The following is a 17,891-nucleotide window of genomic DNA, read 5'->3' as shown; positions in this document are numbered from 1 at the left end:
ATACCAAGAAAGCAGCAACAGCCTGACATTACCAGGGTGGGTGAGGACCATTGTTACTGGCCCTCCCCAGCCTAAAAAACGCCAGCCTGTTACTGCCTAGGCCCAGGAGTGCCATATTTGACGCTCCAGGCCTGTTGGTACCGGCTCTTCCCAGCACCCCTGTGGCGGTGGGTACCAGGGTATTAATTGGGGGTTAGCGCTAGCTATTTTTGAGGCTAACTCTAAGCCCTGGCTTAGTAATGGATTCCGTCTATAAGACAGCTTCCACTACTAACATCAACCTACAACCTCTGCTCATGAATATCTCATTTCTCAATAAAGCACAATGCAATACCAAGTGGTGAAAAAATCTCTCAATTTTATTATTAATCCTATTACATATTCACAACAATTGGAAACCCCCCCAAAAAAAAACATATACACACAATCAGACATAATAAAAAAAACAGGGGTGGGGGAACACCCAGCAGAAATAACAGTCATGGATCAATGTATAATGACTCAAGTATTAAAGTGCACCATGCCTATATAAAGTGCATACAGCATAAAAGGAAAGCAGCCTAACAGTAAGGTGGTCAGTGCATACGATTAGAGTGCACTGTGCATAAAATATCAAACCAGGGTGCCTCCAGCTGTTTAACTAATAATGCTGCAACAGTAAGTGAATGGCCTATTTGTCCCTATATGAAAGAGTTCATAGGATAATATACTAACATCAAAGAAACAAATAACTAGTAGCAGCAATAGGCATTTACCATGTAAGCGGCACATGCATTGGGTAAGCACTTTGCCCGGTCAATATACTTAACTGTGTTGTTTGTAGCGTGGCCTGCTCCGGTGTTCCCCCACCTCACACTCCAATGCGTTTCACCCCGCTTCGTCTGGGAGTGATAAGGAGGGGGGACACTCGGGGCTATTTATATATAGGGGATCTGTATAATAACCAATAGAAGAGAAAACACGATGGCGCCAATCCTCCGGCGCTTGTGATGCGACATCCGGCTAATCCCCGCTGCCGGAACTGCTCCTGTCCCCTCGCGAGATCTTCCGCTGAAAGCGACGTTACCCGAGAGGGGAGGGTAACAGACCCGGGAGCCGGGAGGCCGGACATGCGCACACAAGCGCTCTGCGCCGACCGCCATATTGATTAAGGGAAACATGCCCACAGTCCCGTTAAGTATGTGTATTTATATAAATGCTATGAAAAAATGGAGCATAATCAATTTCTTCTATCAGCAGTGAGGCCTCCAAAACCTCACAAGTGTCAACATCCAGTGCAGCAAGTGGACGCTGGAATAGGTGGGACATGCGTAGGAATACAAGGAGAACTACCAAGAGAAAAGAACTACCAGAGGATGACCAGACTCAGGAAGTTGGGTTGAAGGTAATTAATTTGTCAGATATTGAATTAACAGCAGACCAATTAAGTGTATTATCTAGAAGGCCGACTTTTTGTCCGGTGGCGCATCCAGATAAATTTACTTTGATTAAGGATCTTTTTTTGTTCGCAAGGAAATTACTTCTCAAAAAACACTTTTCTAAGCATTCTCTCTCATGCATTTTTACAGAGGAACAGGAACTGGAAGCGCACCGGGCGCTAGAAAGTCTCATTCTGGAACAGAATGAAAACAGTGGAGGGGGTAAGTTCCCAACAGACATTTGTAAAAAACCAACTGTCTTTCCCCCCTTGTCATTGAGCCCGCCAATTGAGATATTTATTAAAGCCATGATTGAAGAAATTGATAACCTCCCTATGGATAGAAGGCATGATAATCTCACCTATAGTCAAAGAAAAGCATTAGCAGAATTGAAAAAGATGAAAGGCGTAATTTTCAAGCCTGCGGATAAAGGTGGGAACATAGTACTATATCCAATTGTAGCCACACTTTATTTGTTGCCAAAGGTCCACAAAGATATGGTGGATCCCCCGGGCAGACCAATAGTGTCTGGCTGGGGGAGCCTATGTGAACCGGTTTTAGATTTTTAGATTTTTATCTGCAGCCATGTGTTACAGATCTACCTTCCTAAATTAAGGATTCTGGAGAGGTCTTACAAAGATTGGAAGGAGTAACCTTAGAAGACAATATGTTTCTAGTCTCATGTGACGTAGAATCTTTGTATACGTGCACAGATCATACACAGGGGCTGGCAGCCAGTGAATATTTTTTTTTACAAATGAGAGGCTTAGATCCTCAACTATTAGAACTGTTGGTGTTGTTACTGAAGTTTATACTTCATCATAATTTTTTTTTGGGACATTGGGAACAAGAAAACATCTTGACATAAGAGACAACAGATAGTGGGCAACTTACATCTTGGATGCGGTATATTGATGATATACTTTTTATCTGGCAAGGTATGTATGAGTCCTTAGAGAGATTTTTATGCAAACTGAATCAGAATAATTTAAACATAAAATTGACACATGTGATTAGTCGAGAACAAATTGATTTTTTAGATCTCAGGATTACTATTGGCAGAAGAGGGAAAATACATACTACGATCCATCGTAAAAACACGAGTGTAAATGCATTACTCCATGCTAAGTCTGCTCACCCACAGCATACAATTAAAGCTATACCATATGGACAGTTTCTAAGAGCAAGACAGATATGTGACGAGGAAGAGGAATTTGAAAACCAGTCATTTGACTTACAGCAGCGGTTTTTGCAGAGGGGTTATACACCTAGAGATATATCAGGAGGATATGTTAGGGCTAAGAATCAACGACGTTCAGAACTGTTGAAACCCAGACCTAGCAGGACAGAATCAAATGAGATATGGATGATAACAGATTACCATAGCAGATGGCAAGATATGATGGGATCAATGAGAAAATTATGGCCAATTTTGCGACAAGACTCAGACCTGCGAAAACTGTTACCCGCACAACCACAGGTGACAGCAAGGATATGCAGATCATTGAGAGACATTTTAGTTAAAAGTCACTATGTATCTCTGAAATCATCGTTTATATTTTCCTCGACAGGCCCAAAATGGGGATCGGTACCATGCGGTGACTGTTCCATTTGCCATCAGGTAGAAAGAACCAAAATCTTCACAGATTCAAGTGGGCTTAAAGAGTACCGGATAGTTCATCATATAAACTGCAAGACTGCTGCTGTGATTTATTATGTGACATGCCCATGTAATATGAATTACGTTGGAATGACTACAAGAAAATTAAGGGTGGGAATCCAGGAGCACATACGTGACATTAAAGCATCAATGAGAACGGAATTAACTGATCAGGAAGGCATGATGAAATTCAAATGTATTCCTCGTCACTTTAGGACTGCACATGGAGGACAATCCAATCTGCTGAGAGTTAGAGGCATTGACAGAATACATTTGGGAATTCGAGGAGGCGACATAAGAAACAATTAGCGAAGAAGGAATGTAAGTGGATATATACGCTTAAGACAGCATCTCCCTGGGGACTCAACGAGAATACTAGTTTTGCATGCTTTTTATAGACCACTCTCTGATTGTGAAAAATATTTTATAAAGGTTTTTATTGTTTCTAGTTTTATCAGTTTAAATTATAAATAGGGGGATTCTGCGGAGCTATTTGGGGTATGGTCGAATTATCTGTAATAAAAAAATCTGTATTACGATATAATAAGTAATTCTAGTTTTTCTGTCTAGGTAATTGGAGTAACTGAATTAATGATGTCATCTAATGCTGTATTTCAACCTAGGATGATGGAGACATCTTGAGGCTTGGGACATCTTGGGATTCACCCCCCTTTTTTTTTCACACGTTTTTACTGTATGCTGTGAGGTTATTTATGTTTGACATGTTTTTTCACGCATTAACATTTTTTTGGTGTATTTGGACATGTATATTTTACATATCACTTATCACATTGAGTTTTTTCATGTTTTAATACATGAATATATTATATATTTATAAACACACTGTCAGGATCTGGACTGGTATGCAGGGAGGACAAAGGTGGTGGATCCTCTGTGTCAGTGAGGTGATGGCATGGGTCATACCAGGGGAACAGAATCTAAGAGGTTACTGGTTTTCACCAGAGCCCGCTGCAAAGCGGGATGGACTTGCTGCGGCAGGTAACCTCCAGGTCGTTCCACTCGATAGCGACTCAACCTCACTGACTGCTGAGTCAGGCGCGGTACACAAGGATTAGGCAAAGGCAAGGTCAGACGTAGCAGAAGGTCGGGACAGACGGCAACGGTTCGTAGTCTAGGGCAACGGCAAGGGTCTGGTTACACAGGCAATGGACACACGGGAACGCTTTCACTGGCACAAGGCAACAAGATCCGGCAGGGACAGGAAGGGGAAGTGGACTTTTATAATGTAGGGAGTGCTTGGAACTAATTGGGCCAGGCACCAATCAGTGGTGCACTGGCCATTTAAATCTGAGAGACCCTGCGCCGGGACTGAGCAGGAGGACGGGGCAGGTAAGAAACATGGCGTGCGATCCGAGAGCGGCACGTCCCGTGCCTCAGATCGCATCCCCTCCGGTGACATGGGAGCAGCGCTCGCGGTCAGCGGTGCCGACCGGAGCGCTCCGGGGAGGCAGCGGGACCCGGAGCGCTCGGCGTGACACACACTATACACACTTTTTACACTTTCATATATGAATTTATTTGTATACTTATTCACATATTATACATATTTTTATTCACATTTTCACACATTGATTTATTCACACATTTATTCACATATGATATATATTTAGTTTTTCGAATTATTACACTAGTTATACACAATTAGTTATACATTATTATTAAGTTGTATGAATTTTTAGGTTTTTTACATATTTATTTACACACTATAGTACTTAGATTATCATCTAATTGGTATTTTATGTTATATTATTAATTATTTATTTGTACATACATTAATATTGTATCACATGTCTCTCTGTAGGGTATGAATTTACTATATCATTATTTTTATATATTTTTTGTGTATATTAGTTATTGACATACAGAAGATGAATTGGATATTTGGGGTAGTCCCTATAGAATTTTACAAGATCGCTCCATTGTTTCATAGCATTTATATAAATACACATACTTACCGGGACTGTGGGCATGTTTCCCTTGCTCAATATGTCCGGGCCTCACGGGTCTGTTAACCTCCCCTCTCGGGTGACGTCGCTTTCAGCGGCAGATCTCGCGCGGGGACAGGAGCAGTTCCGGCAGCGGGGATGAGCCGGATGTCGCATCACAAGCACCGGAGGATTGGCGCCACCGCGTTTTCTCTTCTATTGGTTAGTATACAGATCCCCTATATATAAATAGCCCCGAGTGTCCCCCCCCCTCCTTATCACTCCCAGACGAAGCGGGGCGAAACGCGTTGGAGTGTGAGGTGGGGGAACACCGGAGCAGGCCACGCTACAAACAACACAGTTAAGTATATTGACCGGGCAAAGTGCTTACCTAATGCATGTGCCGCTTACATGGTAGATGTCTATTGCTGCTACTAGTTATTTGTTTCTTTGATGTTAGGATATTATCCTATGAACTCTTTCATATAGGGACAAATAGGCCATTCACTTACTGTTGCAGCGTTATTAGTTAAACAGCTGGAGGCACCCTGGTTTGATATTATAAGCACAGTGCACTTTAATCTTATGCACTGACCACCTTACTGTTAGGCTGCTTTCCTTTTATGCTGTATGCACTTTATATAGGCATGGTGCACTTTAGTACTTGAGTCATTATACATTGATCCATGACTGTTATTTCTGCTGGTTGTCCCCCCACCCCTGTTTTTTTATGTCTGATTGTGTGTATGTTTTTTATTGGGGGTTTCCAATTGTTGTGAATATGTAATAGGATTAATAATAAAATTGAGAGATTTTTTCACCACTTGGTATTGCATTGTGCTTTATTGAGAAATTAGATATTCATGAGCATAGGTTGTTGTTCATAGAGTTTTTTTTGCTCTTATTCAATTATACAGGATCAAATAAGTGATCTTATTTAATGTAGGTTTGATTAAGCTTCCACTACTAAGCCTGTAGAGTAAATATATAAAAAAAAAAAAAAAAAAAAAAACACAACACGTTTATAAAAAAACTTATTCCAAGAAACACTCCCCCACAAGCCCTCGTTAACCATTTTATTAGTATTTAAAAAAAAATGAAAAAGAAAACGTGGGTCATCGTTATAGTCCTCCGAATCCAAAGTAGTCCTCTGCATAAACGGATCTGAAATGAGAAGAAAAAAAAACACAAAAATATGTTAGTACATTGATAGGGATCTCCCCTGGGGAGAACGCCCATAAAGCAGTGTTTCCAAACAGGGAGCCTCCAGCTGTTGCTAAACTACAACCCCCATCATTTCCAGACTGACTTTGGCTGTCTGAGAATGATGGGTGGTTTAATTTAACAACAGTGAGCCTCCAGTTTAGCAACATCTTGAGTCCCCAATGATGGGAATTGTAGTTCCCATCAGCGAGACTTCAGCTGTTGCTAAACTACAACTTCAATGATGGGAGTTGTAGTTTAGAAACAGCTGGAGGCACCCCGTTTCTAAACTACAACTTCTAGGACGGGAGTTTTAGTTTAGAAACAGCTGGAGGCACCCTGGTGTTAAAATGCCAGCCGCATCTACCACCAGCCCACTAACTGTTGCAAGACTACAACTCCCAGCATGCCCTTAAAGTGAGGACATGCTGGGAGTTGTAGTTGCAACTCTTGGGCGGGTGATTGATACAGGCATGTGTGAGGTGAGATTTCCGAACCCATGCAAAAACCGAACTGCTCCGAAATCTCACCTCACAGCGGCTCCGCCGGCCCCACATCTCATCTCATCTTCTCCATCCCCCCCCCGTAATCCTAACCCGCCGCCGCTCTTCTTCCCCCAGCCCGCCGCTTATCTCCTCCCAGCTGCCGGTCACCTCCTCCCAGCCACCGCTCATCTCTCCCCGCCGCTTATCTCCTCCTAGCCTCCGCTCATCTCTCCCGGCCGCCGCTTATCTCCTCTCCATGGCGGCTGGGAGGAGATAAGTGTCGGCGAGGAGAGATGAGCGGCGGCTGGGGGAGATAAGCTGCTGCTGGGAGGAGATAAGCAGCGTCTGGGAGGAGATGAGTGGCAAGGAAATGAATGGTGGGGGGGGGGGGAGAAATGAGCGGGGGCTGGGGGAAGATGTGGGGTAAGGACAGCGGAGCCGGCTCCCAGAAATATGAAACAGACCATCCCTCTCCGAAGTTTGCCGAAGCTAGAGGGGGGCGGAGCAAGTTTGCCGAAGCTACAGCAGGGAGGAGCAAGGGCAGAGCCATGGGTTTGATTTTGCACGTCTGCGGGAGATAATCAAGCCACACCCCCTCATCCCCCCTCCCGGAGGATGGAGTGTGCGAGAGCGCAGCTCTGCATAAAACAAGAAGACAGGGGGAGAATGAGGATGTACACAGCTCCTCCCCTCCCCCTTGTTTGTGAACACAGGACCTAATTTAACACGGGGAGGTTTCAAGTTTGCATGGGGGAAGCACAGAGCAGGTGAGGGGAGAGAGGACGTGCACAGCTCCTCACCTCCGTAATGACTACTATGTGTGAAGGAGACATACTGCACTGCATGGGCTAGGGATGAGAGGACATATTACACGGGATGGGATTGAGAGGACATATTACACGGGAAGGGGATGAGAGGACATATTACACGGGATGGGGATGAGAGGACATATTACACGGGAAGGGGATGAGAGGACATATTACACGGGATGGGGATGAGAGGACATATTACATGGGATGGGGATGAGAGGACATATTACACGGGAAGGGGATGAGAGGACATATTACACGGGATGGGGATGAGAGGACATATTACATGGGATGGGGATGAGAGGACATATTACACAGGATGGGGATGAGAGAACATATTACATGGGATGGGAATGAAAGGACATATTACACGGGATGGGGATGAGAGGACATATTACACGGGAAGGGGATGAGAGGACATATTACACGGGATGGGGATGAGAGGACATATTACATGGGATGGGGATGAGAGGACATATTACACGGGAAGGGGATGAGAGGACATATTACACGGGATGGGGATGAGAGGACATATTACATGGGATGGGGATGAGAGGACATATTACACAGGATGGGGATGAGAGAACATATTACATGGGATGGGAATGAAAGGACATATTACACGGGATGGGGATGAGAGGACATATTACACGGGAAGGGGATGAGAGGACATATTACACGGGATGGGGATGAGAGGACATATTACATGGGATGGGGATGAGAGGACATATTACACGGGAAGGGGATGAGAGGACATATTACACGGGATGGGGATGAGAGGACATATTACATGGGATGGGGATGAGAGGACATATTACACAGGATGGGGATGAGAGAACATATTACATGGGATGGGAATGAAAGGACATATTACACGGGATGGGGATGAGAGGACATATTACACGGGATGAGAGGACATATTACACAGGATGGGGATGATTTCTATGTGTGAGGAGACATATAACACGGGATGGGGATGTATAGACTGCAGGGGAATAAATATCATACTGGGAATGATTTCTATGTGTGTGGGGGGGGGGGGGGGGTACTACTGAATGACCCATGCTGGGAGTTGTAGTCCCTGTTATGTGTGTGTATGCCAGTGTTTCCCAAACAGGGAATGCTGGGAGTAGTAATTTTGCAACATCTGTAGGCACCCTGGTTGGGAAACACTGGTGTATGAACTACAACTCCCAGGAGACTACTGATACAATAGAGGTGTTGGTGAACTACAACTCCCAGGAGACTACTGTTAGGTTCGACCCCAAAAGGTCGAGACGTCTTCTGTCGGCGGATTCCCAATAGTGTGTGGAAAGCCTGTAAGGGGCTGCACTCACCCCACGTTCCTTCCAACGCTACCTGCCATTCAAAATCACGACACAGATACAAGTGTTGTATCTAGCTGAAGGCAGAACTGGCCTAGCCCTCTTTTCAAGTGTATTTTATATAGCCCATTTTCAATAAGACATGCGCAGTAAACTCTACATTGTAAGAAAACACAGGAAACTATAAATCTTTTGCAGAAGAAAGTTAGATACAAAATATACATTGCTTAAGCTCAAATATAATGAACCATTGTTTCAAGGACGCATCTGGGGTAGGTAAAGATAACAGTGTCTGCATCCTTGAAGATAAGATGCCCATCGTCTCTAGTTCATAAGTTCAGGAGTTAGTCATGTAGAAATCACAAGAAAGACAGAATACAGTCACTTAGACCAAGAAAATAGATTCTTCTTAATACAAAATGGATTCTCCTCTACCCAATTCCATCATTTCCCCCTTTGACATCATCATCTGAAAGAACTGGATCCTCCAGGTCAGGTGTATAGCAGGTCTTTCCTCAGGTACTATCCCAGGCCGCGAGTTGTCTGAGGGAACCAAGTCTTCTTAAATTGGCTGCGTCCCCTGAGTAATGGACGCCAGGAAGAGTGTTTCAGGTGTGATGTCAATCTAGAAACTAAAGAAAAAGAGAGGAGACATGAGAACCTGGAAACAAATGCTGATCATTATTTCTTCTACATCCTGGGAACATAGCATACAATATTTATGTTAACCCATTCATTTGAATTAAACAACACTCATTACTTGCTGATTCTATATTTGCAGCTACTTTAAAAAGCTTTATAACTCAATAAGATAAAATAATAACAACTGCGACGTATAATATAAAATGTATGGCATCTCCTATCCATCCTCCAATACCTTTCAACCAGGTGGCTGGGTTCATTATGGACAAAGTGTCTCCCCACCATTTATTTTTATTTTGGTCATTGTCTTTAGCGTACTGTTCCCTTAGTTTTTGTATGTTTTCAAGTTCGTGGTGTATCTGGATGGTACCTGTGGTGTCTATGTAGTGACAGCAAGTGGGGCCTATAATCTGACACAATCCCCCTTGAGCAGCTGTAAGGTAATCAAGAACTATTGTGTGCTGGTTAGTCACTATCATCAGCTGATTTTGTACAGACACAGAGGTGTTAGTGATTTCCAGAATGTCATATATTTGCTCGTCAAGGTAGTCAGTGGCCTCAACTAACTTGTCCCACATTTGCATCATCATGGGGTATACAAAGAGAGTGCTGAAGAGTTTATTGGCTGTTCCCATCTGAACTACGTGTGGTCTTCCATTCTCTCTTTCCTTGTTGTCTGCTGCTCTCTGGTATAGCATGTGTCTTGGGACTGCTCTCATGTCAACATCTTTGTTGGGTATCACAAAAGTCGAGGGAGTGAGTCTGGCTAGGGTGCATGTACCATTAACCCCTACTGGCAACCACTTGTAGGCCCCCCTTCCACATACCCAATATATGTCTCTTGGGAGTTCCCAATATGAGGAATGTTGATTTATCAGTTTATTAACTATGTCAATCAGTCTTGAGGCGTTAGTCATGTAGCACCATCCGGGTTTCTGTCCTAATGTACCACAGTAACCTACATCTGGGTTATTACATGTCGGGTCATAGGGCTGGTAATATGAGGATTCACTAAATTTTTGATGTCCTGTCATGTTATGACACTCTTCTCCGGTACCTTGAGGAAAAAGTGTATTATTCAGCCAGTTTTTGTCATGTAAGTACCTCTCTATTTGGCTAGGCTTAAATGTATCAGTACTTACAGATGTTCTGCTAAAACTGACCTTTATCCCGTGTGGGTATTCATCCTAGGTCTAGTATTTGTGTGACTTCACGTGCTACCCAGGAGCCCCCCTTAAAGGTCAGTATCTGCTGTGGTCCTTGTCCAAAACTGCTCAGGTTTCCCTGCCACCAGGGTTGCCCAATCCACCCCACTATTGGAATCCCTACTGAAGTGTTCCAATTTTTTGTGTACCGTGTCTTGTTGCTTGCTAATGTGTCGAAGCAATTCCCCTGGAACATCTCATGTGGTTGTACAGGGATAGCCAAATAAGGCATACTCTGGGCAGATGTAGGAGCATGTGTGCATATCCAACAATCTTTCACTGTGAGATTTTGTGCCAACATTAAGTGGTGTTTCAAGAATTTGTTATCTGGATGCTTTTCTAGCTCATCTTGTAAGGTTGTGATGTAACATATTAGACAGTTAAACAGAAACCAAAGTATTGTCATGGTCAGATACCGCCCCCTTGCAGTGTGATGCATGAATCCAGTTGGCTTTTCCTTGCAGCTTGACTGATGCGGCTGTAGCCAAGAGAACTTGATATGGTCCTTCAAATCAGGGCTCGAGGGACTTCCCTTTATGTTTCTTTACATACACGTAGTCTCCAAGCTGTAGAGTGTGGGTTCCTTCAATACTGTCCGGATCTGGGAAGGAAAGACAACACTTGCCCACATGTTAGTTTCAGATATTTTCATTAGAAATGCACATATGAGGACAGATTCTCATACTAATGTTATAACTATAATACATCCTCCCCATGGTGTAGGCCTCAGGTCAGCCTAAAGAGATCAACACACATCAAGACAAACACATAGCCTGAACAAGGGGTCAAGCTTATGTAATCTACCTGGATTCTCTAGAGCAGACAGAGTGGCTTTGGGTATACTTTCAGGGGGCTGGTATAGTCCTCCCTAGATTCTATAGAGCACAGGTCATGCAGGCTTGAAGAAAAGCTACTACGGTAGTGGAGATACCAGGGGCTATCCAGGATTTGTCTATGACTTGCAGCATGGCCCCTTTGGACAAAATGTGTTTTACCATGTATTACTTGGACTATCATTGGGAAACAGAGTTCTAGGCAGGCAGACTTTTGCAGAAGTCCCCCATATGCCGTCTTTCCTCCTCTGCCCCTTAACATCCTTCAAGATTCTTTTTACAGCAACATCTGCCTGTGAAGGTTTTTTTTTCCACGCTCACCTTCACGTCTCTGACAGATATTACTGGCAGTGCGGCGACTGCCTCTGTAGTGGTGTCAGCCAACTCATTATTTTTGGCAAGTACCAGTCTTAGTGTGGTCCCTAATTTCGACAATTCCCACCTCCTCTGACATTAGCAGCCCCTCCATGAGTGATCCAACTCTCTGCATCTTTTATTGGTCTGCCTGAAGAGGTGAGAAAAGTCTTTTAGATAAGTCTGTTAGCGGTTTTACCCCAGCCAAGTCTGTAAGCTCCAGTTAGTGCAGTTAGTTCAACTCATTACCTTTTTGTCCTGGGCAAGCAGATAGAGAGTTTGTTCTTTTGACTACTTGGTGTCATGCAGAATGCATACCCCATGAAGAATCATGTAAGAATCCTGCTGTCTCCTGTAACATTAACTCTATACAGGCATTAATCATCATTATACACAGAGTTTGTTATTAAATTATGCCCCTCTCCCATCATCTCCTCCCCCCCTCTGAATCCAGTCATTCTCCACCAGAGAGCAATGAAGCTGGATTCAAGGGCACAGTTATCTAGTGTAGAGAGGAGTGTACTGGATGGGAAAGAAGCCCAGACTACCAAGCCGCTACAAGTCAGTGAATGGAATCAACAGGTTGACGCCCTCTCACAAACCAAAATGTAATTCTGAAATTATCTCAATCTTTAACAGGAACATCATTTTAACCCAATAAGACAACAAGGTTCCAGCACTAGGGCAAAATTCCGCAAAATAAAAAGGTGACTTAATATTTTTATCATAAGAGATAAACTACATTTAAATAAACACGAGGAAAACAAAGGTAAACAAACTAGGAATGACGCTCTCACACAGAAAGTCTTGAGAGACAGGCAGGAAAAAAGGAGGGGGCTGCCCCCCCCCCCCCCCTTCTGCAGCGTCACTGAAAGCTCTGTCAGCTTTGTTTACAGACCATAAGAAACTTAAAATTGTAAATACAGAAAAAGGGGATTGACATAGTAATAAATCACAGATCACTTGACAACTAGTCACCAGGCTATGTCTTGTAAAATACAAGAGTGTCGAAACAGAACAGCATAAGCAAGAAGAGGCAAGGGTTAAATGACTAATCCAAGAATGATCAGTGACATACAATAAGAAAACTGATATTAAACAGATATCAAGACACAGGATCAGGATTAGTAAACACAAACATTGAATTTATCTTTGGAGATCAGAAATCACAACCAAACAAACCTAATAGTGACACAAAGATATATATATACTCAGACTCAAAAAGCTTATCAGTAGCCTTCTAAAACAGTCTCACTGAGAGATTATATTCTGCTTCATTCAACTAAAACATTGCATACTCCAGAATGTCCACTAATCTGGCAACATTTACTAAAAAGTATTCACAAACTATCCATAAGGTAAACACTTATTTCTTTGTCTACAGTATGTGACGTACAAGCCCCGCCTCTTGGAATTTTTGGGCGCTGGCCAGTCCCTAGATGCCATATTTAGACCATAAAGGTATCATACCTCACATAAGAGAAAAAAAGAGTTTCATTTCAAGTTCTCTACCATCACAAGACTCACTTACAAATGTAGCATGTCAGACACACCATGTCCTGCATACACAGTGGACAACACAACTTGAAAAAACAAACAATTTGTATGGAAATAACAAACATACACATAGATTTCACAGAAAGCTTCTATTTCCTTCACTTAGCTTTAGTCAACTCAACTTGTCAACATTCCCATAACCTGCTATCTCTCCAAACGCTGATTACTCAGAATTCCATCACTGTCACATTCTGATTTCATTCTTAACTCCGTACATCCCTTTAGTCCTGCTTGTCACTCCCCTCGTCAGCAAAACGTTTTTTGCAGTTCTTTTATATGTGTCCTGTCTTGTCACAATAATAACAAATTGGGGGTTTCCGGGGCCTGTCTCCTTTATTATTCTGACCCCTGCCTTGGGATTTTTCAGAGACATATGCTATTGTAGTCTTTTTAGGGGCTCCCCGTAGGTCAGGTCCTATCCCCTGGGCTTTCAGTTGTTCCGTTCTCTGGGGTCTTAGACCGTCCACAAAAGCACGTACAAACAGTCTCTGTATTACCCCACTGTCCATGTCTAATCCTTCGTCTAAGTAATGTTGCTCTAGACTAAGGTAATAGTCAGATACAGTCTGGGTCGGGGTTTGAGTGCCCACTGCTACCGTCCCCCTCTCTCTCTGTCTTTGCGTGCAAAAGGTTTTAAGAGAGTTAGTAAACGTCAGGCCTCTCCCCTGGGTTCATTAGGTCTAGCTGCATGAGTGACAGTTATAAATTGAGAGAACATGGTGGGTGGCATTTTTAACCTGCAAAGGTCTTCCCCATCCTGCCATGTGGCATTATGAGATTCCATGACCTGAGTCAGGTACCTACAAAAACCCAAAGGCTTAGTAAGTGGGTCAGGGGCATTTTGCACAAGAGCCATACATTCCGCAGGGCTCCATGGTTTTTACAGGTTCCTATTTAAAGGTACTGTCTGATACTGGTTATCTCCTATCATCTTTCTAACCTCGTCCCTCCGTAGGTGTACAGGGGCTAGGTTGACAACCTGTCCTTGCCGGGGTGACCCACATGCCAAGCATGTGTTTTTCCACCCTGGATTTTGCTGGCTGCAATTTGTGCAGACCCAGGAATGCTGAGGATCATAGGGACCAGGTTGTGACAGGAAGGCAGTCTGTGGAGTAATCATTCTGATACTCCGAGGCCCCCCACAGTGGTAGCATTCTGAGGTTTTCTCTGGGTTAGGATACCCACATTTACAATGCCATCCTGAATAAGGAGGTTACATACTTCTGACCCACGTAATGTAGAGAGGTCGGGGTACATTTTCTCAACAGGGGGTTTTAACTTCTGTTGGGGAGAGGGATTATTAGCTGGTGTAACATAGGGTGGAGGTGGGGCGCCTGTTTTTCCCTGGGATTTACTGGGCTCTATTTTCCACCCTTTCTTCTTATCGTCATATGTCCAGCCTTCCTCAACACATTGTGTGGAGGTACTGATCAGACATTTGACTTGATAATCCCAATTATGATCTTTCACTATGCCCCTCTTTCTTTCTGCAATATTTTCCCAAAAGTCTGGATTCAATTGGTCATTTTTTGGAACATGGAATTCCTGCAGTATTCTCCCTAGCTGGACTACTGCATCCTTCAAGGATTGTTTTAAGAGCATGTTGCCTTCCTCTTAGGCGACTAATATGCTAAAAGGCTCACCTGACCTTTTCACCATCATCCACATCACTCTTATAGGGGCAGTGTTGCGTTTTAGACGTGTTTTACCCCACCTTATTCCCCACAGACTACACGGGCTTATCACACGAATCCTGTACTGGACTTATGATTTATTCCAGGCTCATGCTAGCAGCCAGATAATGGTTTATGTGATAATATGGGATTTAAGCATTATCTGTGACCCCGTTAGGCGCTTTCACAGATCAGTTTGGCAATACCCTCATAAAATCACATACCATCCTCTCTTGGCTCATACATTCATTCCATGTCTCCTTGCGGAGTAACACTGTACTTATCCAACAGACAGAAGGTATATGGGTTCTTTGTCTATTCAAATAGACCCACTATCACAGGAGTTTAGCTATTCTAAAACCCATTCTAAGTGCAGGACCCACAGCCACATATCTCAGGAGGGCACAGATATAAGAAAAATAAAGCTTTTTCTTACCTGGCCAGGTGATTTCAATCTGTGGTCTCCGGAGGCCCGAGCCGTAGTGGTCCCGCACTGTAGCTCAGATACTCCTTGTGATTCGGCAGCGGGTCCCTGTTCACAGCGCCAAATAATGTTAGGTTCCACCCCAAAAGGTCGAGACATCTTCTGTCCCAATCGAGCGTGGAAAGCCTGCAAGGGCCTCAGTCACCCTACGTTCCTTCCAACGCTACCTGCCATTCAAAATCACGACACAGATACAAGTGTTGTATCTAGCTGAAGGCAGAACTGGACTAGATCTCTTTTCAAGTGTATTTTATATAGCCCATTTTCAATAAGACATGCGCAGTAAACTCTACATTGTAAGAAAACACAGGAAACTATAAATCTTTTGCAGAAGAAAGTTAGATACAAAATATACATTGCTTAAGCTCAAATATAATGAACCATTGTTTCAAGGACGCATCTGGGGTAGGAAAAGATAACAGTGTCTGCATCCTTGAAGATAAGATGCCCATCATCTCTAGTTCATAAGTTCAGGAGTTAGTTATGTAGAAATCACAAGAAAGATAGAATACAGTCACTTAGACCAAGAAAATGGATTCTTCTTAATACAAAATGGATTCTCCTCTACCCAATTCCATCAGAGTGTAACTTCTGACACTCACTGCGATCTGTCTATTAATGCAGATACTACAGCTCCCAGCATGAGGCAGAGTGTGCTCCATGTTGGGAGTAGTAGTAGCTGCAGTTATGGAAAGATCACGGCGGATGTCACCCTCCTGACACTCGCTGTGATCCTCCTGTATAATGTATGGATGCGGCCGGCGCTCTTCTATGGTCCTCTGCACGGCCGTATATATACACATGTTCCTATTTCTCACAGAGAGTTGTGATTGGCTGGAACCATCTGGCCAATCACAGCCCTGCGGGAAATATGAATAAGTGTAAATATACGTCAGGGCAGGGGACCATAGAAGAGAGGCCGGCAGCATCTATATATTATACAGGAGAATCGCAATGGGCGGTCTGTCTATTAGTACAGGTACTACTACTCCCATCATGGAACAGTGTGTTCCATGCTGGGAGTAGTAGTACTAACTAAAAAAAATGTGCAAAAAAGTGAAAAACACACACACACAATACATTTTTATAATTGTCGGCTACATTTTTATTTCCCCGCACACATAAATTGATCCCTGTTTAAAAAGTAATACAAATTTTTTTTTTTAAATATACATTTCGTTACATTTCCTTCACTATTGTATATTTGAAAAAAAAAATGTAATGGTACCCTACAAAATGTTATTAAAAACAGGTATCTACATCACTTTTTTGGATCGCTAGAGTATAAAAAAGATTAAAAACCGCCTGCAAAAATGCCAAAGTTAAACTCCACATATCGTTTTTCTTGGCGTTTTCTCACTCCCATAGACTTCTATTGGAGCTAAACGCAATGGTTTTGCAAAAAAACGCCGGTTTGAGGGACATACAGCATTTTTTTCAAAACGCCAAGGAGCTGAAAAAAACGCAAAAAAGGGAAAAACGGCAAAAGGAGTAAAAAAACGCCAAAGTGAAAAAACGCCAAGTGGAATTAGAAATTTGCGATTTCTCATTGATTTACAGCTAACATGTGGCCGCAGAATTGGCGTTTTTCTTGGCGTTTTGCGGAGAAAAAAAACAAGTGAAGACTTAGCCTGAAGGTTCCTCAGAGACAACTATGTCGCAGGATAGTATTGAGCAGCCCTGGAGGCATCGCTGCTTTCACAAAAAAAAAAATGTTTATGAATTTTGACGCCTTTAAATTTTCTGACATTGCTAAGTGTGTTTTCCATGTGCAAAATTTCTCGGCTGTGATTTGCACCAAAAAAAAACTAAAGGCGCAAAATTGCGCCAAAGATCGATTGGCGCAAATTATGAATTACTGACTAAAGTTAAAATCACACACAGGACCGTGTGATTTTGAGAAAGTTGTAAAAATGACAGTGGAGAAGATGCGCCAAACTTTGGTGCAAAATGACACTGCACCAAAGTATTGCGCCAAAGTTACGTGAAAAAAAAACACAAATCCTTTGATAAATATCCCCCTATGTCTACAGGATCAGCTGGTTGTCCATATAGACAGCTGTGAATGATAATACAGGGCAGTTCCATTAAAGTGAAAGAGCGCAGCCTATCAATGTGTTAGACCTTTAAAGAGGAACTCCAGTGGAAACAACTGTTTTCAAATCAACTGGTGCCAGAAAGTTAAACAGATTTGTAAATCACTTCTATTTGAAAATCTTAACCCTTCTAGTACTTATCAGCTGCTATATACAACAGATATACAACAGAGAAGTTTGTGTAGTTATTTCCAGTCTGAC

General features: G+C 42.9%; 1 long non-coding RNA gene across 2 annotated transcripts; it reads left to right on the top strand.

Annotated features, from left to right (window-relative positions):
- Window positions 1-251: 251 nt before the first annotated feature.
- On the top strand, window positions 252-5,791 carry LOC130284689 (uncharacterized). Of its 2 annotated transcripts, XR_008847123.1 has the most exons (4): window positions 252-1,384; window positions 1,569-1,640; window positions 2,990-3,399; window positions 3,649-5,791. It is a non-coding gene; the product is annotated as an uncharacterized LOC130284689 (long non-coding RNA). The 2 variants fall into 2 exon arrangements; XR_008847122.1 differs by having other exon boundaries at window positions 2,990-5,791.
- The last annotated feature ends 12,100 nt before the right edge of the window (window positions 5,792-17,891 follow it).

Source organism: Hyla sarda, chromosome 8 (assembly GCF_029499605.1).
Source record: "Hyla sarda isolate aHylSar1 chromosome 8, aHylSar1.hap1, whole genome shotgun sequence".
In the NCBI taxonomy this organism is placed as follows: domain Eukaryota; kingdom Metazoa; phylum Chordata; class Amphibia; order Anura; family Hylidae; genus Hyla; species Hyla sarda.
This window is presented reverse-complemented; position numbering and strand designations above follow the sequence as displayed.